We start from the raw sequence: 24,762 nt of genomic DNA, 5'->3' as shown, positions 1-24,762 counted from the left end.
GACAATTTAAGAAAGCGACGCTCACGCTTTGCTGCGCTATTTCCTTGGCGGGCAATCAGTGCTCCTGTTTTCGAGACAGAAAACGTTGGCAGCGATGGGATTCGAACCCACGCCTCCGAAGAGACTGGTGCCTGAAACCAGCGCCTTAGACCGCTCGGCCACGCTACCTCCGCGACGCGGCGGTCACAGGAGCTGCGTTCTACCGCACGAGAACACACCGCAAATGCACAAAAACGAGAAGTAAAAATTGGCAGCGGTGGGATTCGAACCCACGCCTCCGAAGAGACTGGTGCCTTAAACCAGCGCCTTAGACCGCTCGGCCACGCTACCTGCGCCATCGTTCTTCGCGTCTCCAGAAACCACTGCACGACACAGTTTCCTGTTCTGCTGCGACTGGCTGCTCATTCATCGTACCTCAAACAACTGCCCCTTTCGACTATAGATTTAACCTCTCAGGCAGCTACCCACGCTCTGGGGCGGCCGAATTTCTTGTTGATAATGAAATGGTAGTGCAACCTGCGGCCTGCGGAACATGAGTGAAAAATGATGGGAGCATTGTGATTTCAAACACTGGGTGACTATCACGATTGCAGCAACTGCCAGGCAAAACCTTCAAAATTGCCGTGACCAGGATTCGAACCTGGGTTATTGCGGCCACAACGCAATGTCCTAACCACTAGACGATCACGGCCACGGAGGCACCCTCGGAAGCAGGTGTCGCGACTGCACCTGCAAGATACACAGCAAAGCTCAGCCCACTGTGTCAGACGCGATCTTCGTTATATGTATATGAGCAAATGAACGTGCCTGCGCTGTTAGGACACTTACGAGAGTGGTTAGCTGCCTGGCAATGTCTTGCAGTCCTCCAAGTCAGTTGACCACAGGTACGTGCCCCGATAAGAGGTGGACAGGTGTCGCATCTCTCTCGCCGTCACTTGTGGCCGTGATTCATACTTAACGTACATTTCTGCAAGCGTCAGCGAAGCGTCAGTCGAGCAAAGTCGGGACAAGTCGCATAAGAGGAGCAACAAAATGTGCACTTCCGGTACCGGGAATCGAACCCGGGCCTCGTGGGAGAGAGCCAGGTATCCCAGCCACTAGACGACACCGGATAACGACACAAGCGCTCCTCCAACAAACACGGCAAGCGTCCACCAGCTACTTGACGACAACTGCAAAAATTAACGTTTCCACTTTGTAGAGCGGCATGCTCGGGACGTATCTCGTGGAGACGAACGCCAGCAATCATGCGACCAAACTGCGCCGGTGAATGCTGTTGTTACACCACGCACTGTGCTACGACAATTTAAGAAAGCGACGCTCACGCTTCGCTGCGCTATTTCCTTGGCGGGCAATCAGTGCTCCTGTTTTCGAGACAGAAAACGTTGGCAGCGATGGGATTCGAACCCACGCCTCCGAAGAGACTGGTGCCTGAAACCAGCGCCTTAGACCGCTCGGCCACGCTACCTCCGCGACGCGGCGGTCACAGGAGCTGCGTTCTACCGCACGAGAACACACCGCAAATGCACAAAAACGAGAAGTAAAAATTGGCAGCGGTGGGATTCGAACCCACGCCTCCGAAGAGACTGGTGCCTTAAACCAGCGCCTTAGACCGCTCGGCCACGCTACCTGCGCCATCGTTCTTCGCGTCTCCAGAAACCACTGCACGACACAGTTTCCTGTTCTGCTGCGACTGGCTGCTCATTCATCGTACCTCAAACAACTGCCCCTTTCGACTATAGATTTAACCTCTCAGGCAGCTACCCACGCTCTGGGGCGGCCGAATTTCTTGTTGATAATGAAATGGTAGTGCAACCTGCGGCCTGCGGAACATGAGTGAAAAATGATGGGAGCATTGTGATTTCAAACACTGGGTGACTATCACGATTGCAGCAACTGCCAGGCAAAACCTTCAAAATTGCCGTGACCAGGATTCGAACCTGGGTTATTGCGGCCACAACGCAATGTCCTAACCACTAGACGATCACGGCCACGGAGGCACCCTCGGAAGCAGGTGTCGCGACTGCACCTGCAAGATACACAGCAAAGCTCAGCCCACTGTGTCAGACGCGATCTTCGTTATATGTATATGAGCAAATGAACGTGCCTGCGCTGTTAGGACACTTACGAGAGTGGTTAGCTGCCTGGCAATGTCTTGCAGTCCTCCAAGTCAGTTGACCACAGGTACGTGCCCCGATAAGAGGTGGACAGGTGTCGCATCTCTCTCGCCGTCACTTGTGGCCGTGATTCATACTTAACGTACATTTCTGCAAGCGTCAGCGAAGCGTCAGTCGAGCAAAGTCGGGACAAGTCGCATAAGAGGAGCAACAAAATGTGCACTTCCGGTACCGGGAATCGAACCCGGGCCTCGTGGGAGAGAGCCAGGTATCCCAGCCACTAGACGACACCGGATAACGACACAAGCGCTCCTCCAACAAACACGGCAAGCGTCCACCAGCTACTTGACGACAACTGCAAAAATTAACGTTTCCACTTTGTAGAGCGGCATGCTCGGGACGTATCTCGTGGAGACGAACGCCAGCAATCATGCGACCAAACTGCGCCGGTGAATGCTGTTGTTACACCACGCACTGTGCTACGACAATTTAAGAAAGCGACGCTCACGCTTTGCTGCGCTATTTCCTTGGCGGGCAATCAGTGCTCCTGTTTTCGAGACAGAAAACGTTGGCAGCGATGGGATTCGAACCCACGCCTCCGAAGAGACTGGTGCCTGAAACCAGCGCCTTAGACCGCTCGGCCACGCTACCTCCGCGACGCGGCGGTCACAGGAGCTGCGTTCTACCGCACGAGAACACACCGCAAATGCACAAAAACGAGAAGTAAAAATTGGCAGCGGTGGGATTCGAACCCACGCCTCCGAAGAGACTGGTGCCTTAAACCAGCGCCTTAGACCGCTCGGCCACGCTACCTGCGCCATCGTTCTTCGCGTCTCCAGAAACCACTGCACGACACAGTTTCCTGTTCTGCTGCGACTGGCTGCTCATTCATCGTACCTCAAACAACTGCCCCTTTCGACTATAGATTTAACCTCTCAGGCAGCTACCCACGCTCTGGGGCGGCCGAATTTCTTGTTGATAATGAAATGGTAGTGCAACCTGCGGCCTGCGGAACATGAGTGAAAAATGATGGGAGCATTGTGATTTCAAACACTGGGTGACTATCACGATTGCAGCAACTGCCAGGCAAAACCTTCAAAATTGCCGTGACCAGGATTCGAACCTGGGTTATTGCGGCCACAACGCAATGTCCTAACCACTAGACGATCACGGCCACGGAGGCACCCTCGGAAGCAGGTGTCGCGACTGCACCTGCAAGATACACAGCAAAGCTCAGCCCACTGTGTCAGACGCGATCTTCGTTATATGTATATGAGCAAATGAACGTGCCTGCGCTGTTAGGACACTTACGAGAGTGGTTAGCTGCCTGGCAATGTCTTGCAGTCCTCCAAGTCAGTTGACCACAGGTACGTGCCCCGATAAGAGGTGGACAGGTGTCGCATCTCTCTCGCCGTCACTTGTGGCCGTGATTCATACTTAACGTACATTTCTGCAAGCGTCAGCGAAGCGTCAGTCGAGCAAAGTCGGGACAAGTCGCATAAGAGGAGCAACAAAATGTGCACTTCCGGTACCGGGAATCGAACCCGGGCCTCGTGGGAGAGAGCCAGGTATCCCAGCCACTAGACGACACCGGATAACGACACAAGCGCTCCTCCAACAAACACGGCAAGCGTCCACCAGCTACTTGACGACAACTGCAAAAATTAACGTTTCCACTTTGTAGAGCGGCATGCTCGGGACGTATCTCGTGGAGACGAACGCCAGCAATCATGCGACCAAACTGCGCTGGTGAATGCTGTTGTTACACCACGCACTGTGCTACGACAATTTAAGAAAGCGACGCTCACGCTTTGCTGCGCTATTTCCTTGGCGGGCAATCAGTGCTCCTGTTTTCGAGACAGAAAACGTTGGCAGCGATGGGATTCGAACCCACGCCTCCGAAGAGACTGGTGCCTGAAACCAGCGCCTTAGACCGCTCGGCCACGCTACCTCCGCGACGCGGCGGTCACAGGAGCTGCGTTCTACCGCACGAGAACACACCGCAAATGCACAAAAACGAGAAGTAAAAATTGGCAGCGGTGGGATTCGAACCCACGCCTCCGAAGAGACTGGTGCCTTAAACCAGCGCCTTAGACCGCTCGGCCACGCTACCTGCGCCATCGTTCTTCGCGTCTCCAGAAACCACTGCACGACACAGTTTCCTGTTCTGCTGCGACTGGCTGCTCATTCATCGTACCTCAAACAACTGCCCCTTTCGACTATAGATTTAACCTCTCAGGCAGCTACCCACGCTCTGGGGCGGCCGAATTTCTTGTTGATAATGAAATGGTAGTGCAACCTGCGGCCTGCGGAACATGAGTGAAAAATGATGGGAGCATTGTGATTTCAAACACTGGGTGACTATCACGATTGCAGCAACTGCCAGGCAAAACCTTCAAAATTGCCGTGACCAGGATTCGAACCTGGGTTATTGCGGCCACAACGCAATGTCCTAACCACTAGACGATCACGGCCACGGAGGCACCCTCGGAAGCAGGTGTCGCGACTGCACCTGCAAGATACACAGCAAAGCTCAGCCCACTGTGTCAGACGCGATCTTCGTTATATGTATATGAGCAAATGAACGTGCCTGCGCTGTTAGGACACTTACGAGAGTGGTTAGCTGCCTGGCAATGTCTTGCAGTCCTCCAAGTCAGTTGACCACAGGTACGTGCCCCGATAAGAGGTGGACAGGTGTCGCATCTCTCTCGCCGTCACTTGTGGCCGTGATTCATACTTAACGTACATTTCTGCAAGCGTCAGCGAAGCGTCAGTCGAGCAAAGTCGGGACAAGTCGCATAAGAGGAGCAACAAAATGTGCACTTCCGGTACCGGGAATCGAACCCGGGCCTCGTGGGAGAGAGCCAGGTATCCCAGCCACTAGACGACACCGGATAACGACACAAGCGCTCCTCCAACAAACACGGCAAGCGTCCACCAGCTACTTGACGACAACTGCAAAAATTAACGTTTCCACTTTGTAGAGCGGCATGCTCGGGACGTATCTCGTGGAGACGAACGCCAGCAATCATGCGACCAAACTGCGCCGGTGAATGCTGTTGTTACACCACGCACTGTGCTACGACAATTTAAGAAAGCGACGCTCACGCTTTGCTGCGCTATTTCCTTGGCGGGCAATCAGTGCTCCTGTTTTCGAGACAGAAAACGTTGGCAGCGATGGGATTCGAACCCACGCCTCCGAAGAGACTGGTGCCTGAAACCAGCGCCTTAGACCGCTCGGCCACGCTACCTCCGCGACGCGGCGGTCACAGGAGCTGCGTTCTACCGCACGAGAACACACCGCAAATGCACAAAAACGAGAAGTAAAAATTGGCAGCGGTGGGATTCGAACCCACGCCTCCGAAGAGACTGGTGCCTTAAACCAGCGCCTTAGACCGCTCGGCCACGCTACCTGCGCCATCGTTCTTCGCGTCTCCAGAAACCACTGCACGACACAGTTTCCTGTTCTGCTGCGACTGGCTGCTCATTCATCGTACCTCAAACAACTGCCCCTTTCGACTATAGATTTAACCTCTCAGGCAGCTACCCACGCTCTGGGGCGGCCGAATTTCTTGTTGATAATGAAATGGTAGTGCAACCTGCGGCCTGCGGAACATGAGTGAAAAATGATGGGAGCATTGTGATTTCAAACACTGGGTGACTATCACGATTGCAGCAACTGCCAGGCAAAACCTTCAAAATTGCCGTGACCAGGATTCGAACCTGGGTTATTGCGGCCACAACGCAATGTCCTAACCACTAGACGATCACGGCCACGGAGGCACCCTCGGAAGCAGGTGTCGCGACTGCACCTGCAAGATACACAGCAAAGCTCAGCCCACTGTGTCAGACGCGATCTTCGTTATATGTATATGAGCAAATGAACGTGCCTGCGCTGTTAGGACACTTACGAGAGTGGTTAGCTGCCTGGCAATGTCTTGCAGTCCTCCAAGTCAGTTGACCACAGGTACGTGCCCCGATAAGAGGTGGACAGGTGTCGCATCTCTCTCGCCGTCACTTGTGGCCGTGATTCATACTTAACGTACATTTCTGCAAGCGTCAGCGAAGCGTCAGTCGAGCAAAGTCGGGACAAGTCGCATAAGAGGAGCAACAAAATGTGCACTTCCGGTACCGGGAATCGAACCCGGGCCTCGTGGGAGAGAGCCAGGTATCCCAGCCACTAGACGACACCGGATAACGACACAAGCGCTCCTCCAACAAACACGGCAAGCGTCCACCAGCTACTTGACGACAACTGCAAAAATTAACGTTTCCACTTTGTAGAGCGGCATGCTCGGGACGTATCTCGTGGAGACGAACGCCAGCAATCATGCGACCAAACTGCGCCGGTGAATGCTGTTGTTACACCACGCACTGTGCTACGACAATTTAAGAAAGCGACGCTCACGCTTTGCTGCGCTATTTCCTTGGCGGGCAATCAGTGCTCCTGTTTTCGAGACAGAAAACGTTGGCAGCGATGGGATTCGAACCCACGCCTCCGAAGAGACTGGTGCCTGAAACCAGCGCCTTAGACCGCTCGGCCACGCTACCTCCGCGACGCGGCGGTCACAGGAGCTGCGTTCTACCGCACGAGAACACACCGCAAATGCACAAAAACGAGAAGTAAAAATTGGCAGCGGTGGGATTCGAACCCACGCCTCCGAAGAGACTGGTGCCTTAAACCAGCGCCTTAGACCGCTCGGCCACGCTACCTGCGCCATCGTTCTTCGCGTCTCCAGAAACCACTGCACGACACAGTTTCCTGTTCTGCTGCGACTGGCTGCTCATTCATCGTACCTCAAACAACTGCCCCTTTCGACTATAGATTTAACCTCTCAGGCAGCTACCCACGCTCTGGGGCGGCCGAATTTCTTGTTGATAATGAAATGGTAGTGCAACCTGCGGCCTGCGGAACATGAGTGAAAAATGATGGGAGCATTGTGATTTCAAACACTGGGTGACTATCACGATTGCAGCAACTGCCAGGCAAAACCTTCAAAATTGCCGTGACCAGGATTCGAACCTGGGTTATTGCGGCCACAACGCAATGTCCTAACCACTAGACGATCACGGCCACGGAGGCACCCTCGGAAGCAGGTGTCGCGACTGCACCTGCAAGATACACAGCAAAGCTCAGCCCACTGTGTCAGACGCGATCTTCGTTATATGTATATGAGCAAATGAACGTGCCTGCGCTGTTAGGACACTTACGAGAGTGGTTAGCTGCCTGGCAATGTCTTGCAGTCCTCCAAGTCAGTTGACCACAGGTACGTGCCCCGATAAGAGGTGGACAGGTGTCGCATCTCTCTCGCCGTCACTTGTGGCCGTGATTCATACTTAACGTACATTTCTGCAAGCGTCAGCGAAGCGTCAGTCGAGCAAAGTCGGGACAAGTCGCATAAGAGGAGCAACAAAATGTGCACTTCCGGTACCGGGAATCGAACCCGGGCCTCGTGGGAGAGAGCCAGGTATCCCAGCCACTAGACGACACCGGATAACGACACAAGCGCTCCTCCAACAAACACGGCAAGCGTCCACCAGCTACTTGACGACAACTGCAAAAATTAACGTTTCCACTTTGTAGAGCGGCATGCTCGGGACGTATCTCGTGGAGACGAACGCCAGCAATCATGCGACCAAACTGCGCCGGTGAATGCTGTTGTTACACCACGCACTGTGCTACGACAATTTAAGAAAGCGACGCTCACGCTTTGCTGCGCTATTTCCTTGGCGGGCAATCAGTGCTCCTGTTTTCGAGACAGAAAACGTTGGCAGCGATGGGATTCGAACCCACGCCTCCGAAGAGACTGGTGCCTGAAACCAGCGCCTTAGACCGCTCGGCCACGCTACCTCCGCGACGCGGCGGTCACAGGAGCTGCGTTCTACCGCACGAGAACACACCGCAAATGCACAAAAACGAGAAGTAAAAATTGGCAGCGGTGGGATTCGAACCCACGCCTCCGAAGAGACTGGTGCCTTAAACCAGCGCCTTAGACCGCTCGGCCACGCTACCTGCGCCATCGTTCTTCGCGTCTCCAGAAACCACTGCACGACACAGTTTCCTGTTCTGCTGCGACTGGCTGCTCATTCATCGTACCTCAAACAACTGCCCCTTTCGACTATAGATTTAACCTCTCAGGCAGCTACCCACGCTCTGGGGCGGCCGAATTTCTTGTTGATAATGAAATGGTAGTGCAACCTGCGGCCTGCGGAACATGAGTGAAAAATGATGGGAGCATTGTGATTTCAAACACTGGGTGACTATCACGATTGCAGCAACTGCCAGGCAAAACCTTCAAAATTGCCGTGACCAGGATTCGAACCTGGGTTATTGCGGCCACAACGCAATGTCCTAACCACTAGACGATCACGGCCACGGAGGCACCCTCGGAAGCAGGTGTCGCGACTGCACCTGCAAGATACACAGCAAAGCTCAGCCCACTGTGTCAGACGCGATCTTCGTTATATGTATATGAGCAAATGAACGTGCCTGCGCTGTTAGGACACTTACGAGAGTGGTTAGCTGCCTGGCAATGTCTTGCAGTCCTCCAAGTCAGTTGACCACAGGTACGTGCCCCGATAAGAGGTGGACAGGTGTCGCATCTCTCTCGCCGTCACTTGTGGCCGTGATTCATACTTAACGTACATTTCTGCAAGCGTCAGCGAAGCGTCAGTCGAGCAAAGTCGGGACAAGTCGCATAAGAGGAGCAACAAAATGTGCACTTCCGGTACCGGGAATCGAACCCGGGCCTCGTGGGAGAGAGCCAGGTATCCCAGCCACTAGACGACACCGGATAACGACACAAGCGCTCCTCCAACAAACACGGCAAGCGTCCACCAGCTACTTGACGACAACTGCAAAAATTAACGTTTCCACTTTGTAGAGCGGCATGCTCGGGACGTATCTCGTGGAGACGAACGCCAGCAATCATGCGACCAAACTGCGCCGGTGAATGCTGTTGTTACACCACGCACTGTGCTACGACAATTTAAGAAAGCGACGCTCACGCTTTGCTGCGCTATTTCCTTGGCGGGCAATCAGTGCTCCTGTTTTCGAGACAGAAAACGTTGGCAGCGATGGGATTCGAACCCACGCCTCCGAAGAGACTGGTGCCTGAAACCAGCGCCTTAGACCGCTCGGCCACGCTACCTCCGCGACGCGGCGGTCACAGGAGCTGCGTTCTACCGCACGAGAACACACCGCAAATGCACAAAAACGAGAAGTAAAAATTGGCAGCGGTGGGATTCGAACCCACGCCTCCGAAGAGACTGGTGCCTTAAACCAGCGCCTTAGACCGCTCGGCCACGCTACCTGCGCCATCGTTCTTCGCGTCTCCAGAAACCACTGCACGACACAGTTTCCTGTTCTGCTGCGACTGGCTGCTCATTCATCGTACCTCAAACAACTGCCCCTTTCGACTATAGATTTAACCTCTCAGGCAGCTACCCACGCTCTGGGGCGGCCGAATTTCTTGTTGATAATGAAATGGTAGTGCAACCTGCGGCCTGCGGAACATGAGTGAAAAATGATGGGAGCATTGTGATTTCAAACACTGGGTGACTATCACGATTGCAGCAACTGCCAGGCAAAACCTTCAAAATTGCCGTGACCAGGATTCGAACCTGGGTTATTGCGGCCACAACGCAATGTCCTAACCACTAGACGATCACGGCCACGGAGGCACCCTCGGAAGCAGGTGTCGCGACTGCACCTGCAAGATACACAGCAAAGCTCAGCCCACTGTGTCAGACGCGATCTTCGTTATATGTATATGAGCAAATGAACGTGCCTGCGCTGTTAGGACACTTACGAGAGTGGTTAGCTGCCTGGCAATGTCTTGCAGTCCTCCAAGTCAGTTGACCACAGGTACGTGCCCCGATAAGAGGTGGACAGGTGTCGCATCTCTCTCGCCGTCACTTGTGGCCGTGATTCATACTTAACGTACATTTCTGCAAGCGTCAGCGAAGCGTCAGTCGAGCAAAGTCGGGACAAGTCGCATAAGAGGAGCAACAAAATGTGCACTTCCGGTACCGGGAATCGAACCCGGGCCTCGTGGGAGAGAGCCAGGTATCCCAGCCACTAGACGACACCGGATAACGACACAAGCGCTCCTCCAACAAACACGGCAAGCGTCCACCAGCTACTTGACGACAACTGCAAAAATTAACGTTTCCACTTTGTAGAGCGGCATGCTCGGGACGTATCTCGTGGAGACGAACGCCAGCAATCATGCGACCAAACTGCGCCGGTGAATGCTGTTGTTACACCACGCACTGTGCTACGACAATTTAAGAAAGCGACGCTCACGCTTTGCTGCGCTATTTCCTTGGCGGGCAATCAGTGCTCCTGTTTTCGAGACAGAAAACGTTGGCAGCGATGGGATTCGAACCCACGCCTCCGAAGAGACTGGTGCCTGAAACCAGCGCCTTAGACCGCTCGGCCACGCTACCTCCGCGACGCGGCGGTCACAGGAGCTGCGTTCTACCGCACGAGAACACACCGCAAATGCACAAAAACGAGAAGTAAAAATTGGCAGCGGTGGGATTCGAACCCACGCCTCCGAAGAGACTGGTGCCTTAAACCAGCGCCTTAGACCGCTCGGCCACGCTACCTGCGCCATCGTTCTTCGCGTCTCCAGAAACCACTGCACGACACAGTTTCCTGTTCTGCTGCGACTGGCTGCTCATTCATCGTACCTCAAACAACTGCCCCTTTCGACTATAGATTTAACCTCTCAGGCAGCTACCCACGCTCTGGGGCGGCCGAATTTCTTGTTGATAATGAAATGGTAGTGCAACCTGCGGCCTGCGGAACATGAGTGAAAAATGATGGGAGCATTGTGATTTCAAACACTGGGTGACTATCACGATTGCAGCAACTGCCAGGCAAAACCTTCAAAATTGCCGTGACCAGGATTCGAACCTGGGTTATTGCGGCCACAACGCAATGTCCTAACCACTAGACGATCACGGCCACGGAGGCACCCTCGGAAGCAGGTGTCGCGACTGCACCTGCAAGATACACAGCAAAGCTCAGCCCACTGTGTCAGACGCGATCTTCGTTATATGTATATGAGCAAATGAACGTGCCTGCGCTGTTAGGACACTTACGAGAGTGGTTAGCTGCCTGGCAATGTCTTGCAGTCCTCCAAGTCAGTTGACCACAGGTACGTGCCCCGATAAGAGGTGGACAGGTGTCGCATCTCTCTCGCCGTCACTTGTGGCCGTGATTCATACTTAACGTACATTTCTGCAAGCGTCAGCGAAGCGTCAGTCGAGCAAAGTCGGGACAAGTCGCATAAGAGGAGCAACAAAATGTGCACTTCCGGTACCGGGAATCGAACCCGGGCCTCGTGGGAGAGAGCCAGGTATCCCAGCCACTAGACGACACCGGATAACGACACAAGCGCTCCTCCAACAAACACGGCAAGCGTCCACCAGCTACTTGACGACAACTGCAAAAATTAACGTTTCCACTTTGTAGAGCGGCATGCTCGGGACGTATCTCGTGGAGACGAACGCCAGCAATCATGCGACCAAACTGCGCCGGTGAATGCTGTTGTTACACCACGCACTGTGCTACGACAATTTAAGAAAGCGACGCTCACGCTTTGCTGCGCTATTTCCTTGGCGGGCAATCAGTGCTCCTGTTTTCGAGACAGAAAACGTTGGCAGCGATGGGATTCGAACCCACGCCTCCGAAGAGACTGGTGCCTGAAACCAGCGCCTTAGACCGCTCGGCCACGCTACCTCCGCGACGCGGCGGTCACAGGAGCTGCGTTCTACCGCACGAGAACACACCGCAAATGCACAAAAACGAGAAGTAAAAATTGGCAGCGGTGGGATTCGAACCCACGCCTCCGAAGAGACTGGTGCCTTAAACCAGCGCCTTAGACCGCTCGGCCACGCTACCTGCGCCATCGTTCTTCGCGTCTCCAGAAACCACTGCACGACACAGTTTCCTGTTCTGCTGCGACTGGCTGCTCATTCATCGTACCTCAAACAACTGCCCCTTTCGACTATAGATTTAACCTCTCAGGCAGCTACCCACGCTCTGGGGCGGCCGAATTTCTTGTTGATAATGAAATGGTAGTGCAACCTGCGGCCTGCGGAACATGAGTGAAAAATGATGGGAGCATTGTGATTTCAAACACTGGGTGACTATCACGATTGCAGCAACTGCCAGGCAAAACCTTCAAAATTGCCGTGACCAGGATTCGAACCTGGGTTATTGCGGCCACAACGCAATGTCCTAACCACTAGACGATCACGGCCACGGAGGCACCCTCGGAAGCAGGTGTCGCGACTGCACCTGCAAGATACACAGCAAAGCTCAGCCCACTGTGTCAGACGCGATCTTCGTTATATGTATATGAGCAAATGAACGTGCCTGCGCTGTTAGGACACTTACGAGAGTGGTTAGCTGCCTGGCAATGTCTTGCAGTCCTCCAAGTCAGTTGACCACAGGTACGTGCCCCGATAAGAGGTGGACAGGTGTCGCATCTCTCTCGCCGTCACTTGTGGCCGTGATTCATACTTAACGTACATTTCTGCAAGCGTCAGCGAAGCGTCAGTCGAGCAAAGTCGGGACAAGTCGCATAAGAGGAGCAACAAAATGTGCACTTCCGGTACCGGGAATCGAACCCGGGCCTCGTGGGAGAGAGCCAGGTATCCCAGCCACTAGACGACACCGGATAACGACACAAGCGCTCCTCCAACAAACACGGCAAGCGTCCACCAGCTACTTGACGACAACTGCAAAAATTAACGTTTCCACTTTGTAGAGCGGCATGCTCGGGACGTATCTCGTGGAGACGAACGCCAGCAATCATGCGACCAAACTGCGCCGGTGAATGCTGTTGTTACACCACGCACTGTGCTACGACAATTTAAGAAAGCGACGCTCACGCTTTGCTGCGCTATTTCCTTGGCGGGCAATCAGTGCTCCTGTTTTCGAGACAGAAAACGTTGGCAGCGATGGGATTCGAACCCACGCCTCCGAAGAGACTGGTGCCTGAAACCAGCGCCTTAGACCGCTCGGCCACGCTACCTCCGCGACGCGGCGGTCACAGGAGCTGCGTTCTACCGCACGAGAACACACCGCAAATGCACAAAAACGAGAAGTAAAAATTGGCAGCGGTGGGATTCGAACCCACGCCTCCGAAGAGACTGGTGCCTTAAACCAGCGCCTTAGACCGCTCGGCCACGCTACCTGCGCCATCGTTCTTCGCGTCTCCAGAAACCACTGCACGACACAGTTTCCTGTTCTGCTGCGACTGGCTGCTCATTCATCGTACCTCAAACAACTGCCCCTTTCGACTATAGATTTAACCTCTCAGGCAGCTACCCACGCTCTGGGGCGGCCGAATTTCTTGTTGATAATGAAATGGTAGTGCAACCTGCGGCCTGCGGAACATGAGTGAAAAATGATGGGAGCATTGTGATTTCAAACACTGGGTGACTATCACGATTGCAGCAACTGCCAGGCAAAACCTTCAAAATTGCCGTGACCAGGATTCGAACCTGGGTTATTGCGGCCACAACGCAATGTCCTAACCACTAGACGATCACGGCCACGGAGGCACCCTCGGAAGCAGGTGTCGCGACTGCACCTGCAAGATACACAGCAAAGCTCAGCCCACTGTGTCAGACGCGATCTTCGTTATATGTATATGAGCAAATGAACGTGCCTGCGCTGTTAGGACACTTACGAGAGTGGTTAGCTGCCTGGCAATGTCTTGCAGTCCTCCAAGTCAGTTGACCACAGGTACGTGCCCCGATAAGAGGTGGACAGGTGTCGCATCTCTCTCGCCGTCACTTGTGGCCGTGATTCATACTTAACGTACATTTCTGCAAGCGTCAGCGAAGCGTCAGTCGAGCAAAGTCGCATAAGAGGAGCAACAAAATGTGCACTTCCGGTACCGGGAATCGAACCCGGGCCTCGTGGGAGAGAGCCAGGTATCCCAGCCACTAGACGACACCGGATAACGACACAAGCGCTCCTCCAACAAACACGGCAAGCGTCCACCAGCTACTTGACGACAACTGCAAAAATTAACGTTTCCACTTTGTAGAGCGGCATGCTCGGGACGTATCTCGTGGAGACGAACGCCAGCAATCATGCGACCAAACTGCGCCGGTGAATGCTGTTGTTACACCACGCACTGTGCTACGACAATTTAAGAAAGCGACGCTCACGCTTTGCTGCGCTATTTCCTTGGCGGGCAATCAGTGCTCCTGTTTTCGAGACAGAAAACGTTGGCAGCGATGGGATTCGAACCCACGCCTCCGAAGAGACTGGTGCCTGAAACCAGCGCCTTAGACCGCTCGGCCACGCTACCTCCGCGACGCGGCGGTCACAGGAGCTGCGTTCTACCGCACGAGAACACACCGCAAATGCACAAAAACGAGAAGTAAAAATTGGCAGCGGTGGGATTCGAACCCACGCCTCCGAAGAGACTGGTGCCTTAAACCAGCGCCTTAGACCGCTCGGCCACGCTACCTGCGCCATCGTTCTTCGCGTCTCCAGAAACCACTGCACGACACAGTTTCCTGTTCTGCTGCGACTGGCTGCTCATTCATCGTACCTCAAACAACTGCCCCTTTCGACTATAGATTTAACCTCTCAGGCAGCTACCCACGCTCTGGGGCGGCCGAATTTCTTGTTGATAATGAAATGGTAGTGCAACCTGCGGCCTGCGGAACATGAGTGAAAAATGATGGGAGCATTGTGATTTCAAACACTGGGTGACTATCACGATTGCAGCAACTGCCAGGCAAAACCTTCAAAATTGCCGTGACCAGGATTCGAACCTGGGTTATTGCGGCCACAACGCAATGTCCTAACCACTAGACGATCACGGCCACGGAGGCACCCTCGGAAGCAGGTGTCGCGACTGCACCTGCAAGATACACAGCAAAGCTCAGCCCACTGTGTCAGACGCGATCTTCGTTATATGTATATGAGCAAATGAACGTGCCTGCGCTGTTAGGACACTTACGAGAGTGGTTAGCTGCCTGGCAATGTCTTGCAGTCCTCCAAGTCAGTTGACCACAGGTACGTGCCCCGATAAGAGGTGGACAGGTGTCGCATCTCTCTCGCCGTCACTTGTGGCCGTGATTCATACTTAACGTACATTTCTGCAAGCGTCAGCGAAGCGTCAGTCGAGCAAAGTCGGGACAAGTCGCATAAGAGGAGCAACAAAATGTGCACTTCCGGTACCGGGAATCGAACCCGGGCCTCGTGGGAGAGAGCCAGGTATCCCAGCCACTAGACGACACCGGATAACGACACAAGCGCTCCTCCAACAAACACGGCAAGCGTCCACCAGCTACTTGACGACAACTGCAAAAATTAACGTTTCCACTTTGTAGAGCGGCATGCTCGGGACGTATCTCGTGGAGACGAACGCCAGCAATCATGCGACCAAACTGCGCCGGTGAATGCTGTTGTTACACCACGCACTGTGCTACGACAATTTAAGAAAGCGACGCTCACGCTTTGCTGCGCTATTTCCTTGGCGGGCAATCAGTGCTCCTGTTTTCGAGACAGAAAACGTTGGCAGCGATGGGATTCGAACCCACGCCTCCGAAGAGACTGGTGCCTGAAACCAGCGCCTTAGACCGCTCGGCCACGCTACCTCCGCGACGCGGCGGTCACAGGAGCTGCGTTCTACCGCACGAGAACACACCGCAAATGCACAAAAACGAGAAGTAAAAATTGGCAGCGGTGGGATTCGAACCCACGCCTCCGAAGAGACTGGTGCCTTAAACCAGCGCCTTAGACCGCTCGGCCACGCTACCTGCGCCATCGTTCTTCGCGTCTCCAGAAACCACTGCACGACACAGTTTCCTGTTCTGCTGCGACTGGCTGCTCATTCATCGTACCTCAAACAACTGCCCCTTTCGACTATAGATTTAACCTCTCAGGCAGCTACCCACGCTCTGGGGCGGCCGAATTTCTTGTTGATAATGAAATGGTAGTGCAACCTGCGGCCTGCGGAACATGAGTGAAAAATGATGGGAGCATTGTGATTTCAAACACTGGGTGACTATCACGATTGCAGCAACTGCCAGGCAAAACCTTCAAAATTGCCGTGACCAGGATTCGAACCTGGGTTATTGCGGCCACAACGCAATGTCCTAACCACTAGACGATCACGGCCACGGAGGCACCCTCGGAAGCAGGTGTCGCGACTGCACCTGCAAGATACACAGCAAAGCTCAGCCCACTGTGTCAGACGCGATCTTCGTTATATGTATATGAGCAAATGAACGTGCCTGCGCTGTTAGGACACTTACGAGAGTGGTTAGCTGCCTGGCAATGTCTTGCAGTCCTCCAAGTCAGTTGACCACAGGTACGTGCCCCGATAAGAGGTGGACAGGTGTCGCATCTCTCTCGCCGTCACTTGTGGCCGTGATTCATACTTAACGTACATTTCTGCAAGCGTCAGCGAAGCGTCAGTCGAGCAAAGTCGGGACAAGTCGCATAAGAGGAGCAACAAAATGTGCACTTCCGGTACCGGGAATCGAACCCGGGCCTCGTGGGAGAGAGCCAGGTATCCCAGCCACTAGACGACACCGGATAACGACACAAGCGCTCCTCCAACAAACACGGCAAGCGTCCACCAGCTACTTGACGACAACTGCAAAAATTAACGTTTCCACTTTGTAGAGCGGCATGCTCGGGACGTATCTCGTGGAGACGAACGCCAGCAATCATGCGACCAAACTGCGCCGGTGAATGCTGTTGTTACACCACGCACTGTGCTACGACAATTTAAGAAAGCGACGCTCACGCTTTGCTGCGCTATTTCCTTGGCGGGCAATCAGTGCTCCTGTTTTCGAGACAGAAAACGTTGGCAGCGATGGGATTCGAACCCACGCCTCCGAAGAGACTGGTGCCTGAAACCAGCGCCTTAGACCGCTCGGCCACGCTACCTCCGCGACGCGGCGGTCACAGGAGCTGCGTTCTACCGCACGAGAACACACCGCAAATGCACAAAAACGAGAAGTAAAAATTGGCAGCGGTGGGATTCGAACCCACGCCTCCGAAGAGACTGGTGCCTTAAACCAGCGCCTTAGACCGCTCGGCCACGCTACCTGCGCCATCGTTCTTCGCGTCTCCAGAAACCACTGCACGACACAGTTTCCTGTTCTGCTGCGACTGGCTGCTCATTCATCGTACCTCAAACAACTGCCCCTTTCGACTATAGATTTAACCTCTCAGGCAGCTACCCACGCTCTGGGGCGGCCGAATTTCTTGTTGATAATGAAATGGTAGTGCAACCTGCGGCCTGCGGAACATGAGTGAAAAATGATGGGAGCATTGTGATTTCAAACACTGGGTGACTATCACGATTGCAGCAACTGCCAGGCAAAACCTTCAAAATTGCCGTGACCAGGATTCGAACCTGGGTTATTGCGGCCACAACGCAATGTCCTAACCACTAGACGATCACGGCCACGGAGGCACCCTCGGAAGCAGGTGTCGCGACTGCACCTGCAAGATACACAGCAAAGCTCAGCCCACTGTGTCAGACGCGATCTTCGTTATATGTATATGAGCAAATGAACGTGCCTGCGCTGTTAGGACACTTACGAGAGTGGTTAGCTGCCTGGCAATGTCTTGCAGTCCTCCAAGTCAGTTGACCACAGGTACGTGCCCCGATAAGAGGTGGACAGGTGTCGCATCTCTCTCGCCGTCACTTGTGGCCGTGATTCATACTTAACGTACATTTCTGCAAGCGTCAGCGAAGCGTCAGTCGAGCAAAGTCGGGACAAGTCGCATAAGAGGAGCAACAAAATGTGCACTTCCGGTACCGGGAATCGAACCCGGGCCTCGTGGGAGAGAGCCAGGTATCCCAGCCACTAGACGACACCGGATAACGACACAAGCGCTCCTCCAACAAACACGGCAAGCGTCCACCAGCTACTTGACGACAACTGCAAAAATTAACGTTTCCACTTTGTAGAGCGGCATGCTCGGGACGTATCTCGTGGAGACGAACGCCAGCAATCATGCGACCAAACTGCGCCGGTGAATGCTGTTGTTACACCACGCACTGTGCTACGACAATTTAAGAAAGCGACGCTCACGCTTTGCTGCGCTATTTCCTTGGCGGGCAATCAGTGCTCCTGTTTTCGAGACAGAAAACGTTGGCAGCGATGGGATTCGAACCCACGCCTCCGAAGAGACTGGTGCCTGAAACCAGCGCCTTAGACCGCTCGGCCACGCTACCTCCGCGACGCGGCGGTCACAGGAGCTGCGTTCTACCGCACGAGAACACACCGCAAATGCACAAAAACGAGAAGTAAAAATTGGCAGCGGTGGGATTCGAACCCACGCCTCCGAAGAGACTGGTGCCTTAAACCAGCGCCTTAGACCGCTCGGCCACGCTACCTGCGCCATCGTTCTTCGCGTCTCCAGAAACCACTGCACGACACAGTTTCCTGTTCTGCTGCGACTGGCTGCTCATTCATCGTACCTCAAACAACTGCCCCTTTCGACTATAGATTTAACCTCTCAGGCAGCTACCCACGCTCTGGGGCGGCCGAATTTCTTGTTGATAATGAAATGGTAGTGCAACCTGCGGCCTGCGGAACATGAGTGAAAAATGATGGGAGCATTGTGATTTCAAACACTGGGTGACTATCACGATTGCAGCAACTGCCAGGCAAAACCTTCAAAATTGCCGTGACCAGGATTCGAACCTGGGTTATTGCGGCCACAACGCAATGTCCTAACCACTAGACGATCACGGCCACGGAGGCACCCTCGGAAGCAGGTGTCGCGACTGCACCTGCAAGATACACAGCAAAGCTCAGCCCACTGTGTCAGACGCGATCTTCGTTATATGTATATGAGCAAATGAACGTGCCTGCGCTGTTAGGACACTTACGAGAGTGGTTAGCTGCCTGGCAATGTCTTGCAGTCCTCCAAGTCAGTTGACCACAGGTACGTGCCCCGATAAGAGGTGGACAGGTGTCGCATCTCTCTCGCCGTCACTTGTGGCCGTGATTCATACTTAACGTACATTTCTGCAAGCGTCAGCGAAGCGTCAGTCGAGCAAAGTCGGGACAAGTCGCATAAGAGGAGCAACAAAATGTGCACTTCCGGTACCGGGAATCGAACCCGGGCCTCGTGGGAGAGAGCCAGGTATCCCAGCCACTAGACGACACCGGATAACGACACAAGCGCTCCTCCAACAAACACGGCAAGCGTCCACCAGCTACTTGACGACAACTGCAAAAATTAACGTTTCCACTTTGTAGAGCGGCATGCTCGGGACGTATCTCGTGGAGACGAACGCCAGCAATCATGCGACCAAACTGCGCCGGTGAATGCTGTTGTTACACCACGCACTGTGCTACGACAATTTAAGAAAGCGACGCTCACGCTTTGCTGCGCTATTTCCTTGGCGGGCAATCAGTGCTCCTGTTTTCGAGACAGAAAACGTTGGCAGCGATGGGATTCGAACCCACGCCTCCGAAGAGACTGGTGCCTGAAACCAGCGCCTTAGACCGCTCGGCCACGCTACCTCCGCGACGCGGCGGTCACAGGAGCTGCGTTCTACCGCACGAGAACACACCGCAAATGCACAAAAACGAGAAGTAAAAATTGGCAGCGGTGGGATTCGAACCCACGCCTCCGAAGAGACTGGTGCCTTAAACCAGCGCCTTAGACCGCTCGGCCACGCTACCTGCGCCATCGTTCTTCGCGTCTCCAGAAACCACTGCACGACACAGTTTCCTGTTCTGCTGCGACTGGCTGCTCATTCATCGTACCTCAAACAACTGCCCCTTTCGACTATAGATTTAACCTCTCAGGCAGCTACCCACGCTCTGGGGCGGCCGAATTTCTTGTTGATAATGAAATGGTAGTGCAACCTGCGGCCTGCGGAACATGAGTGAAAAATGATGGGAGCATTGTGATTTCAAACACTGGGTGACTATCACGATTGCAGCAACTGCCAGGCAAAACCTTCAAAATTGCCGTGACCAGGATTCGAACCTGGGTTATTGCGGCCACAACGCAATGTCCTAACCACTAGACGATCACGGCCACGGAGGCACCCTCGGAAGCAGGTGTCGCGACTGCACCTGCAAGATACACAGCAAAGCTCAGCCCACTGTGTCAGACGCGATCTTCGTTATATGTATATGAGCAAATGAACGTGCCTGCGCTGTTAGGACACTTACGAGAGTGGTTAGCTGCCTGGCAATGTCTTGCAGTCCTCCAAGTCAGTTGACCACAGGTACGTGCCCCGATAAGAGGTGGACAGGTGTCGCATCTCTCTCGCCGTCACTTGTGGCCGTGATTCATACTTAACGTACATTTCTGCAAGCGTCAGCGAAGCGTCAGTCGAGCAAAGTCGGGACAAGTCGCATAAGAGGAGCAACAAAATGTGCACTTCCGGTACCGGGAATCGAACCCGGGCCTCGTGGGAGAGAGCCAGGTATCCCAGCCACTAGACGACACCGGATAACGACACAAGCGCTCCTCCAACAAACACGGCAAGCGTCCACCAGCTACTTGACGACAACTGCAAAAATTAACGTTTCCACTTTGTAGAGCGGCATGCTCGGGACGTATCTCGTGGAGACGAACGCCAGCAATCATGCGACCAAACTGCGCCGGTGAATGCTGTTGTTACACCACGCACTGTGCTACGACAATTTAAGAAAGCGACGCTCACGCTTTGCTGCGCTATTTCCTTGGCGGGCAATCAGTGCTCCTGTTTTCGAGACAGAAAACGTTGGCAGCGATGGGATTCGAACCCACGCCTCCGAAGAGACTGGTGCCTGAAACCAGCGCCTTAGACCGCTCGGCCACGCTACCTCCGCGACGCGGCGGTCACAGGAGCTGCGTTCTACCGCACGAGAACACACCGCAAATGCACAAAAACGAGAAGTAAAAATTGGCAGCGGTGGGATTCGAACCCACGCCTCCGAAGAGACTGGTGCCTTAAACCAGCGCCTTAGACCGCTCGGCCACGCTACCTGCGCCATCGTTCTTCGCGTCTCCAGAAACCACTGCACGACACAGTTTCCTGTTCTGCTGCGACTGGCTGCTCATTCATCGTACCTCAAACAACTGCCCCTTTCGACTATAGATTTAACCTCTCAGGCAGCTACCCACGCTCTGGGGCGGCCGAATTTCTTGTTGATAATGAAATGGTAGTGCAACCTGCGGCCTGCGGAACATGAGTGAAAAATGATGGGAGCATTGTGATTTCAAACACTGGGTGACTATCACGATTGCAGCAACTGCCAGGCAAAACCTTCAAAATTGCCGTGACCAGGATTCGAACCTGGGTTATTGCGGCCACAACGCAATGTCCTAACCACTAGACGATCACGGCCACGGAGGCACCCTCGGAAGCAGGTGTCGCGACTGCACCTGCAAGATACACAGCAAAGCTCAGCCCACTGTGTCAGACGCGATCTTCGTTATATGTATATGAGCAAATGAACGTGCCTGCGCTGTTAGGACACTTACGAGAGTGGTTAGCTGCCTGGCAATGTCTTGCAGTCCTCCAAGTCAGTTGACCACAGGTACGTGCCCCGATAAGAGGTGGACAGGTGTCGCATCTCTCTCGCCGTCACTTGTGGCCGTGATTCATACTTAACGTACATTTCTGCAAGCGTCAGCGAAGCGTCAGTCGAGCAAAGTCGGGACAAGTCGCATAAGAGGAGCAACAAAATGTGCACTTCCGGTACCGGGAATCGAACCCGGGCCTCGTGGGAGAGAGCCAGGTATCCCAGCCACTAGACGACACCGGATAACGACACAAGCGCTCCTCCAACAAACACGGCAAGCGTCCACCAGCTACTTGACGACAACTGCAAAAATTAACGTTTCCACTTTGTAGAGCGGCATGCTCGGGACGTATCTCGTGGAGACGAACGCCAGCAATCATGCGACCAAACTGCGCCGGTGAATGCTGTTGTTACACCACGCACTGTGCTACGACAATTTAAGAAAGCGACGCTCACGCTTTGCTGCGCTATTTCCTTGGCGGGCAATCAGTGCTCCTGTTTTCGAGACAGAAAACGTTGGCAGCGATGGGATTCGAACCCACGCCTCCGAAGAGACTGGTGCCTGAAACCAGCGCCTTAGACCGCTCGGCCACGCTACCTCCGCGACGCGGCGGTCACAGGAGCTGCGTTCTACCGCACGAGAACACACCGCAAATGCACAAAAACGAGAAGTAAAAATTGGCAGCGGTGGGATTCGAACCCACGCCTCCGAAGAGACTGGTGCCTTAAACCAGCGCCTTAGACCGCTCGGCCACGCTACCTGCGCCATCGTTCTTCGCGTCTCCAGAAACCACTGCACGACACAGTTTCCTGTTCTGCTGCGACTGGCTGCTCATTCATCGTACCTCAAACAACTGCCCCTTTCGACTATAGATTTAACCTCTCAGGCAGCTACCCACGCTCTGGGGCGGCCGAATTTCTTGTTGATAATGAAATGGTAGTGCAACCTGCGGCCTGCGGAACATGAGTGAAAAATGATGGGAGCATTGTGATTTCAAACACTGGGTGACTATCACGATTGCAGCAACTGCCAGGCAAAACCTTCAAAATTGCCGTGACCAGGATTCGAACCTGGGTTATTGCGGCCACAACGCAATGTCCTAACCACTAGACGATCACGGCCACGGAGGCACCCTCGGAAGCAGGTGTCGCGACTGCACCTGCAAGATACACAGCAAAGCTCAGCCCACTGTGTCAGACGCGATCTTCGTTATATGTATATGAGCAAATGAACGTGCCTGCGCTGTTAGGACACTTACGAGAGTGGTTAGCTGCCTGGCAATGTCTTGCAGTCCTCCAAGTCAGTTGACCACAGGTACGTGCCCCGATAAGAGGTGGACAGGTGTCGCATCTCTCTCGCCGTCACTTGTGGCCGTGATTCATACTTAACGTACATTTCTGCAAGCGTCAGCGAAGCGTCAGTCGAGCAAAGTCGCATAAGAGGAGCAACAAAATGTGCACTTCCGGTACCGGGAATCGAACCCGGGCCTCGTGGGAGAGAGCCAGGTATCCCAGCCACTAGACGACACCGGATAACGACACAAGCGCTCCTCCAACAAACACGGCAAGCGTCCACCAGCTACTTGACGACAACTGCAAAAATTAACGTTTCCACTTTGTAGAGCGGCATGCTCGGGACGTATCTCGTGGAGACGAACGCCAGCAATCATGCGACCAAACTGCGCCGGTGAATGCTGTTGTTACACCACGCACTGTGCTACGACAATTTAAGAAAGCGACGCTCACGCTTTGCTGCGCTATTTCCTTGGCGGGCAATCAGTGCTCCTGTTTTCGAGACAGAAAACGTTGGCAGCGATGGGATTCGAACCCACGCCTCCGAAGAGACTGGTGCCTGAAACCAGCGCCTTAGACCGCTCGGCCACGCTACCTCCGCGACGCGGCGGTCACAGGAGCTGCGTTCTACCGCACGAGAACACACCGCAAATGCACAAAAACGAGAAGTAAAAATTGGCAGCGGTGGGATTCGAACCCACGCCTCCGAAGAGACTGGTGCCTTAAACCAGCGCCTTAGACCGCTCGGCCACGCTACCTGCGCCATCGTTCTTCGCGTCTCCAGAAACCACTGCACGACACAGTTTCCTGTTCTGCTGCGACTGGCTGCTCATTCATCGTACCTCAAACAACTGCCCCTTTCGACTATAGATTTAACCTCTCAGGCAGCTACCCACGCTCTGGGGCGGCCGAATTTCTTGTTGATAATGAAATGGTAGTGCAACCTGCGGCCTGCGGAACATGAGTGAAAAATGATGGGAGCATTGTGATTTCAAACACTGGGTGACTATCACGATTGCAGCAACTGCCAGGCAAAACCTTCAAAATTGCCGTGACCAGGATTCGAACCTGGGTTATTGCGGCCACAACGCAATGTCCTAACCACTAGACGATCACGGCCACGGAGGCACCCTCGGAAGCAGGTGTCGCGACTGCACCTGCAAGATACACAGCAAAGCTCAGCCCACTGTGTCAGACGCGATCTTCGTTATATGTATATGAGCAAATGAACGTGCCTGCGCTGTTAGGACACTTACGAGAGTGGTTAGCTGCCTGGCAATGTCTTGCAGTCCTCCAAGTCAGTTGACCACAGGTACGTGCCCCGATAAGAGGTGGACAGGTGTCGCATCTCTCTCGCCGTCACTTGTGGCCGTGATTCATACTTAACGTACATTTCTGCAAGCGTCAGCGAAGCGTCAGTCGGGACAAGTCGCATAAGAGGAGCAACAAAATGTGCACTTCCGGTACCGGGAATCGAACCCGGGCCTCGTGGGAGAGAGCCAGGTATCCCAGCCACTAGACGACACCGGATAACGACACAAGCGCTCCTCCAACAAACACGGCAAGCGTCCACCAGCTACTTGACGACAACTGCAAAAATTAACGTTTCCACTTTGTAGAGCGGCATGCTCGGGACGTATCTCGTGGAGACGAACGCCAGCAATCATGCGACCAAACTGCGCCGGTGAATGCTGTTGTTACACCACGCACTGTGCTACGACAATTTAAGAAAGCGACGCTCACGCTTTGCTGCGCTATTTCCTTGGCGGGCAATCAGTGCTCCTGTTTTCGAGACAGAAAACGTTGGCAG

General features: G+C 54.0%; 57 non-coding genes across 57 annotated transcripts; all 57 read right to left on the bottom strand.

Moving 5' to 3' along the window:
- Positions 1–86: 86 nt before the first annotated feature.
- Trnal-cag (transfer RNA leucine (anticodon CAG)) lies at positions 87–168 on the bottom strand. The gene has a single exon. It is a non-coding gene; the product is annotated as a tRNA-Leu (tRNA).
- An 80-nt stretch (positions 169–248) lies between these two features.
- Positions 249–330, bottom strand: Trnal-aag (transfer RNA leucine (anticodon AAG)). Its single transcript has one exon. It is a non-coding gene; the product is annotated as a tRNA-Leu (tRNA).
- Positions 331–619: 289 nt separating this feature from the next.
- On the bottom strand, positions 620–691 carry Trnah-gug (transfer RNA histidin (anticodon GUG)). Its single transcript has one exon. It is a non-coding gene; the product is annotated as a tRNA-His (tRNA).
- Positions 692–1,386: 695 nt separating this feature from the next.
- On the bottom strand, positions 1,387–1,468 carry Trnal-cag (transfer RNA leucine (anticodon CAG)). The gene has a single exon. It is a non-coding gene; the product is annotated as a tRNA-Leu (tRNA).
- Positions 1,469–1,548: 80 nt separating this feature from the next.
- Positions 1,549–1,630, bottom strand: Trnal-aag (transfer RNA leucine (anticodon AAG)). Its single transcript has one exon. It is a non-coding gene; the product is annotated as a tRNA-Leu (tRNA).
- Positions 1,631–1,919: 289 nt separating this feature from the next.
- On the bottom strand, positions 1,920–1,991 carry Trnah-gug (transfer RNA histidin (anticodon GUG)). Its single transcript has one exon. It is a non-coding gene; the product is annotated as a tRNA-His (tRNA).
- Positions 1,992–2,686: 695 nt separating this feature from the next.
- Positions 2,687–2,768, bottom strand: Trnal-cag (transfer RNA leucine (anticodon CAG)). Its single transcript has one exon. It is a non-coding gene; the product is annotated as a tRNA-Leu (tRNA).
- An 80-nt stretch (positions 2,769–2,848) lies between these two features.
- Positions 2,849–2,930, bottom strand: Trnal-aag (transfer RNA leucine (anticodon AAG)). Its single transcript has one exon. It is a non-coding gene; the product is annotated as a tRNA-Leu (tRNA).
- Positions 2,931–3,219: 289 nt separating this feature from the next.
- On the bottom strand, positions 3,220–3,291 carry Trnah-gug (transfer RNA histidin (anticodon GUG)). Its single transcript has one exon. It is a non-coding gene; the product is annotated as a tRNA-His (tRNA).
- Positions 3,292–3,986: 695 nt separating this feature from the next.
- Positions 3,987–4,068, bottom strand: Trnal-cag (transfer RNA leucine (anticodon CAG)). Its single transcript has one exon. It is a non-coding gene; the product is annotated as a tRNA-Leu (tRNA).
- An 80-nt stretch (positions 4,069–4,148) lies between these two features.
- Positions 4,149–4,230, bottom strand: Trnal-aag (transfer RNA leucine (anticodon AAG)). The gene has a single exon. It is a non-coding gene; the product is annotated as a tRNA-Leu (tRNA).
- Positions 4,231–4,519: 289 nt separating this feature from the next.
- On the bottom strand, positions 4,520–4,591 carry Trnah-gug (transfer RNA histidin (anticodon GUG)). Its single transcript has one exon. It is a non-coding gene; the product is annotated as a tRNA-His (tRNA).
- A 695-nt stretch (positions 4,592–5,286) lies between these two features.
- Trnal-cag (transfer RNA leucine (anticodon CAG)) lies at positions 5,287–5,368 on the bottom strand. Its single transcript has one exon. It is a non-coding gene; the product is annotated as a tRNA-Leu (tRNA).
- Positions 5,369–5,448: 80 nt separating this feature from the next.
- Positions 5,449–5,530, bottom strand: Trnal-aag (transfer RNA leucine (anticodon AAG)). Its single transcript has one exon. It is a non-coding gene; the product is annotated as a tRNA-Leu (tRNA).
- A 289-nt stretch (positions 5,531–5,819) lies between these two features.
- Trnah-gug (transfer RNA histidin (anticodon GUG)) lies at positions 5,820–5,891 on the bottom strand. Its single transcript has one exon. It is a non-coding gene; the product is annotated as a tRNA-His (tRNA).
- Positions 5,892–6,586: 695 nt separating this feature from the next.
- Positions 6,587–6,668, bottom strand: Trnal-cag (transfer RNA leucine (anticodon CAG)). The gene has a single exon. It is a non-coding gene; the product is annotated as a tRNA-Leu (tRNA).
- An 80-nt stretch (positions 6,669–6,748) lies between these two features.
- Positions 6,749–6,830, bottom strand: Trnal-aag (transfer RNA leucine (anticodon AAG)). Its single transcript has one exon. It is a non-coding gene; the product is annotated as a tRNA-Leu (tRNA).
- A 289-nt stretch (positions 6,831–7,119) lies between these two features.
- On the bottom strand, positions 7,120–7,191 carry Trnah-gug (transfer RNA histidin (anticodon GUG)). Its single transcript has one exon. It is a non-coding gene; the product is annotated as a tRNA-His (tRNA).
- Positions 7,192–7,886: 695 nt separating this feature from the next.
- On the bottom strand, positions 7,887–7,968 carry Trnal-cag (transfer RNA leucine (anticodon CAG)). The gene has a single exon. It is a non-coding gene; the product is annotated as a tRNA-Leu (tRNA).
- An 80-nt stretch (positions 7,969–8,048) lies between these two features.
- Trnal-aag (transfer RNA leucine (anticodon AAG)) lies at positions 8,049–8,130 on the bottom strand. The gene has a single exon. It is a non-coding gene; the product is annotated as a tRNA-Leu (tRNA).
- Positions 8,131–8,419: 289 nt separating this feature from the next.
- Positions 8,420–8,491, bottom strand: Trnah-gug (transfer RNA histidin (anticodon GUG)). The gene has a single exon. It is a non-coding gene; the product is annotated as a tRNA-His (tRNA).
- A 695-nt stretch (positions 8,492–9,186) lies between these two features.
- Trnal-cag (transfer RNA leucine (anticodon CAG)) lies at positions 9,187–9,268 on the bottom strand. The gene has a single exon. It is a non-coding gene; the product is annotated as a tRNA-Leu (tRNA).
- Positions 9,269–9,348: 80 nt separating this feature from the next.
- On the bottom strand, positions 9,349–9,430 carry Trnal-aag (transfer RNA leucine (anticodon AAG)). The gene has a single exon. It is a non-coding gene; the product is annotated as a tRNA-Leu (tRNA).
- Positions 9,431–9,719: 289 nt separating this feature from the next.
- On the bottom strand, positions 9,720–9,791 carry Trnah-gug (transfer RNA histidin (anticodon GUG)). Its single transcript has one exon. It is a non-coding gene; the product is annotated as a tRNA-His (tRNA).
- Positions 9,792–10,486: 695 nt separating this feature from the next.
- On the bottom strand, positions 10,487–10,568 carry Trnal-cag (transfer RNA leucine (anticodon CAG)). The gene has a single exon. It is a non-coding gene; the product is annotated as a tRNA-Leu (tRNA).
- An 80-nt stretch (positions 10,569–10,648) lies between these two features.
- Positions 10,649–10,730, bottom strand: Trnal-aag (transfer RNA leucine (anticodon AAG)). Its single transcript has one exon. It is a non-coding gene; the product is annotated as a tRNA-Leu (tRNA).
- Positions 10,731–11,019: 289 nt separating this feature from the next.
- Trnah-gug (transfer RNA histidin (anticodon GUG)) lies at positions 11,020–11,091 on the bottom strand. The gene has a single exon. It is a non-coding gene; the product is annotated as a tRNA-His (tRNA).
- Positions 11,092–11,786: 695 nt separating this feature from the next.
- On the bottom strand, positions 11,787–11,868 carry Trnal-cag (transfer RNA leucine (anticodon CAG)). Its single transcript has one exon. It is a non-coding gene; the product is annotated as a tRNA-Leu (tRNA).
- Positions 11,869–11,948: 80 nt separating this feature from the next.
- Positions 11,949–12,030, bottom strand: Trnal-aag (transfer RNA leucine (anticodon AAG)). The gene has a single exon. It is a non-coding gene; the product is annotated as a tRNA-Leu (tRNA).
- Positions 12,031–12,319: 289 nt separating this feature from the next.
- Trnah-gug (transfer RNA histidin (anticodon GUG)) lies at positions 12,320–12,391 on the bottom strand. Its single transcript has one exon. It is a non-coding gene; the product is annotated as a tRNA-His (tRNA).
- A 695-nt stretch (positions 12,392–13,086) lies between these two features.
- Positions 13,087–13,168, bottom strand: Trnal-cag (transfer RNA leucine (anticodon CAG)). Its single transcript has one exon. It is a non-coding gene; the product is annotated as a tRNA-Leu (tRNA).
- Positions 13,169–13,248: 80 nt separating this feature from the next.
- On the bottom strand, positions 13,249–13,330 carry Trnal-aag (transfer RNA leucine (anticodon AAG)). The gene has a single exon. It is a non-coding gene; the product is annotated as a tRNA-Leu (tRNA).
- A 289-nt stretch (positions 13,331–13,619) lies between these two features.
- Positions 13,620–13,691, bottom strand: Trnah-gug (transfer RNA histidin (anticodon GUG)). The gene has a single exon. It is a non-coding gene; the product is annotated as a tRNA-His (tRNA).
- A 685-nt stretch (positions 13,692–14,376) lies between these two features.
- Positions 14,377–14,458, bottom strand: Trnal-cag (transfer RNA leucine (anticodon CAG)). The gene has a single exon. It is a non-coding gene; the product is annotated as a tRNA-Leu (tRNA).
- Positions 14,459–14,538: 80 nt separating this feature from the next.
- Trnal-aag (transfer RNA leucine (anticodon AAG)) lies at positions 14,539–14,620 on the bottom strand. The gene has a single exon. It is a non-coding gene; the product is annotated as a tRNA-Leu (tRNA).
- A 289-nt stretch (positions 14,621–14,909) lies between these two features.
- Positions 14,910–14,981, bottom strand: Trnah-gug (transfer RNA histidin (anticodon GUG)). The gene has a single exon. It is a non-coding gene; the product is annotated as a tRNA-His (tRNA).
- Positions 14,982–15,676: 695 nt separating this feature from the next.
- On the bottom strand, positions 15,677–15,758 carry Trnal-cag (transfer RNA leucine (anticodon CAG)). The gene has a single exon. It is a non-coding gene; the product is annotated as a tRNA-Leu (tRNA).
- Positions 15,759–15,838: 80 nt separating this feature from the next.
- On the bottom strand, positions 15,839–15,920 carry Trnal-aag (transfer RNA leucine (anticodon AAG)). The gene has a single exon. It is a non-coding gene; the product is annotated as a tRNA-Leu (tRNA).
- Positions 15,921–16,209: 289 nt separating this feature from the next.
- Positions 16,210–16,281, bottom strand: Trnah-gug (transfer RNA histidin (anticodon GUG)). Its single transcript has one exon. It is a non-coding gene; the product is annotated as a tRNA-His (tRNA).
- A 695-nt stretch (positions 16,282–16,976) lies between these two features.
- Positions 16,977–17,058, bottom strand: Trnal-cag (transfer RNA leucine (anticodon CAG)). The gene has a single exon. It is a non-coding gene; the product is annotated as a tRNA-Leu (tRNA).
- An 80-nt stretch (positions 17,059–17,138) lies between these two features.
- Trnal-aag (transfer RNA leucine (anticodon AAG)) lies at positions 17,139–17,220 on the bottom strand. Its single transcript has one exon. It is a non-coding gene; the product is annotated as a tRNA-Leu (tRNA).
- A 289-nt stretch (positions 17,221–17,509) lies between these two features.
- Trnah-gug (transfer RNA histidin (anticodon GUG)) lies at positions 17,510–17,581 on the bottom strand. The gene has a single exon. It is a non-coding gene; the product is annotated as a tRNA-His (tRNA).
- A 695-nt stretch (positions 17,582–18,276) lies between these two features.
- On the bottom strand, positions 18,277–18,358 carry Trnal-cag (transfer RNA leucine (anticodon CAG)). Its single transcript has one exon. It is a non-coding gene; the product is annotated as a tRNA-Leu (tRNA).
- An 80-nt stretch (positions 18,359–18,438) lies between these two features.
- Trnal-aag (transfer RNA leucine (anticodon AAG)) lies at positions 18,439–18,520 on the bottom strand. Its single transcript has one exon. It is a non-coding gene; the product is annotated as a tRNA-Leu (tRNA).
- Positions 18,521–18,809: 289 nt separating this feature from the next.
- On the bottom strand, positions 18,810–18,881 carry Trnah-gug (transfer RNA histidin (anticodon GUG)). The gene has a single exon. It is a non-coding gene; the product is annotated as a tRNA-His (tRNA).
- Positions 18,882–19,576: 695 nt separating this feature from the next.
- Trnal-cag (transfer RNA leucine (anticodon CAG)) lies at positions 19,577–19,658 on the bottom strand. The gene has a single exon. It is a non-coding gene; the product is annotated as a tRNA-Leu (tRNA).
- Positions 19,659–19,738: 80 nt separating this feature from the next.
- Trnal-aag (transfer RNA leucine (anticodon AAG)) lies at positions 19,739–19,820 on the bottom strand. The gene has a single exon. It is a non-coding gene; the product is annotated as a tRNA-Leu (tRNA).
- A 289-nt stretch (positions 19,821–20,109) lies between these two features.
- Positions 20,110–20,181, bottom strand: Trnah-gug (transfer RNA histidin (anticodon GUG)). Its single transcript has one exon. It is a non-coding gene; the product is annotated as a tRNA-His (tRNA).
- Positions 20,182–20,876: 695 nt separating this feature from the next.
- On the bottom strand, positions 20,877–20,958 carry Trnal-cag (transfer RNA leucine (anticodon CAG)). The gene has a single exon. It is a non-coding gene; the product is annotated as a tRNA-Leu (tRNA).
- Positions 20,959–21,038: 80 nt separating this feature from the next.
- Trnal-aag (transfer RNA leucine (anticodon AAG)) lies at positions 21,039–21,120 on the bottom strand. The gene has a single exon. It is a non-coding gene; the product is annotated as a tRNA-Leu (tRNA).
- A 289-nt stretch (positions 21,121–21,409) lies between these two features.
- On the bottom strand, positions 21,410–21,481 carry Trnah-gug (transfer RNA histidin (anticodon GUG)). The gene has a single exon. It is a non-coding gene; the product is annotated as a tRNA-His (tRNA).
- Positions 21,482–22,176: 695 nt separating this feature from the next.
- Trnal-cag (transfer RNA leucine (anticodon CAG)) lies at positions 22,177–22,258 on the bottom strand. Its single transcript has one exon. It is a non-coding gene; the product is annotated as a tRNA-Leu (tRNA).
- An 80-nt stretch (positions 22,259–22,338) lies between these two features.
- Positions 22,339–22,420, bottom strand: Trnal-aag (transfer RNA leucine (anticodon AAG)). Its single transcript has one exon. It is a non-coding gene; the product is annotated as a tRNA-Leu (tRNA).
- A 289-nt stretch (positions 22,421–22,709) lies between these two features.
- Trnah-gug (transfer RNA histidin (anticodon GUG)) lies at positions 22,710–22,781 on the bottom strand. The gene has a single exon. It is a non-coding gene; the product is annotated as a tRNA-His (tRNA).
- A 685-nt stretch (positions 22,782–23,466) lies between these two features.
- On the bottom strand, positions 23,467–23,548 carry Trnal-cag (transfer RNA leucine (anticodon CAG)). Its single transcript has one exon. It is a non-coding gene; the product is annotated as a tRNA-Leu (tRNA).
- An 80-nt stretch (positions 23,549–23,628) lies between these two features.
- Positions 23,629–23,710, bottom strand: Trnal-aag (transfer RNA leucine (anticodon AAG)). Its single transcript has one exon. It is a non-coding gene; the product is annotated as a tRNA-Leu (tRNA).
- A 289-nt stretch (positions 23,711–23,999) lies between these two features.
- Positions 24,000–24,071, bottom strand: Trnah-gug (transfer RNA histidin (anticodon GUG)). The gene has a single exon. It is a non-coding gene; the product is annotated as a tRNA-His (tRNA).
- Positions 24,072–24,762: the final 691 nt, after the last annotated feature.

Source organism: Schistocerca cancellata, unplaced genomic scaffold, assembly GCF_023864275.1.
Source record: "Schistocerca cancellata isolate TAMUIC-IGC-003103 unplaced genomic scaffold, iqSchCanc2.1 HiC_scaffold_579, whole genome shotgun sequence".
In the NCBI taxonomy this organism is placed as follows: domain Eukaryota; kingdom Metazoa; phylum Arthropoda; class Insecta; order Orthoptera; family Acrididae; genus Schistocerca; species Schistocerca cancellata.
This window is presented reverse-complemented; position numbering and strand designations above follow the sequence as displayed.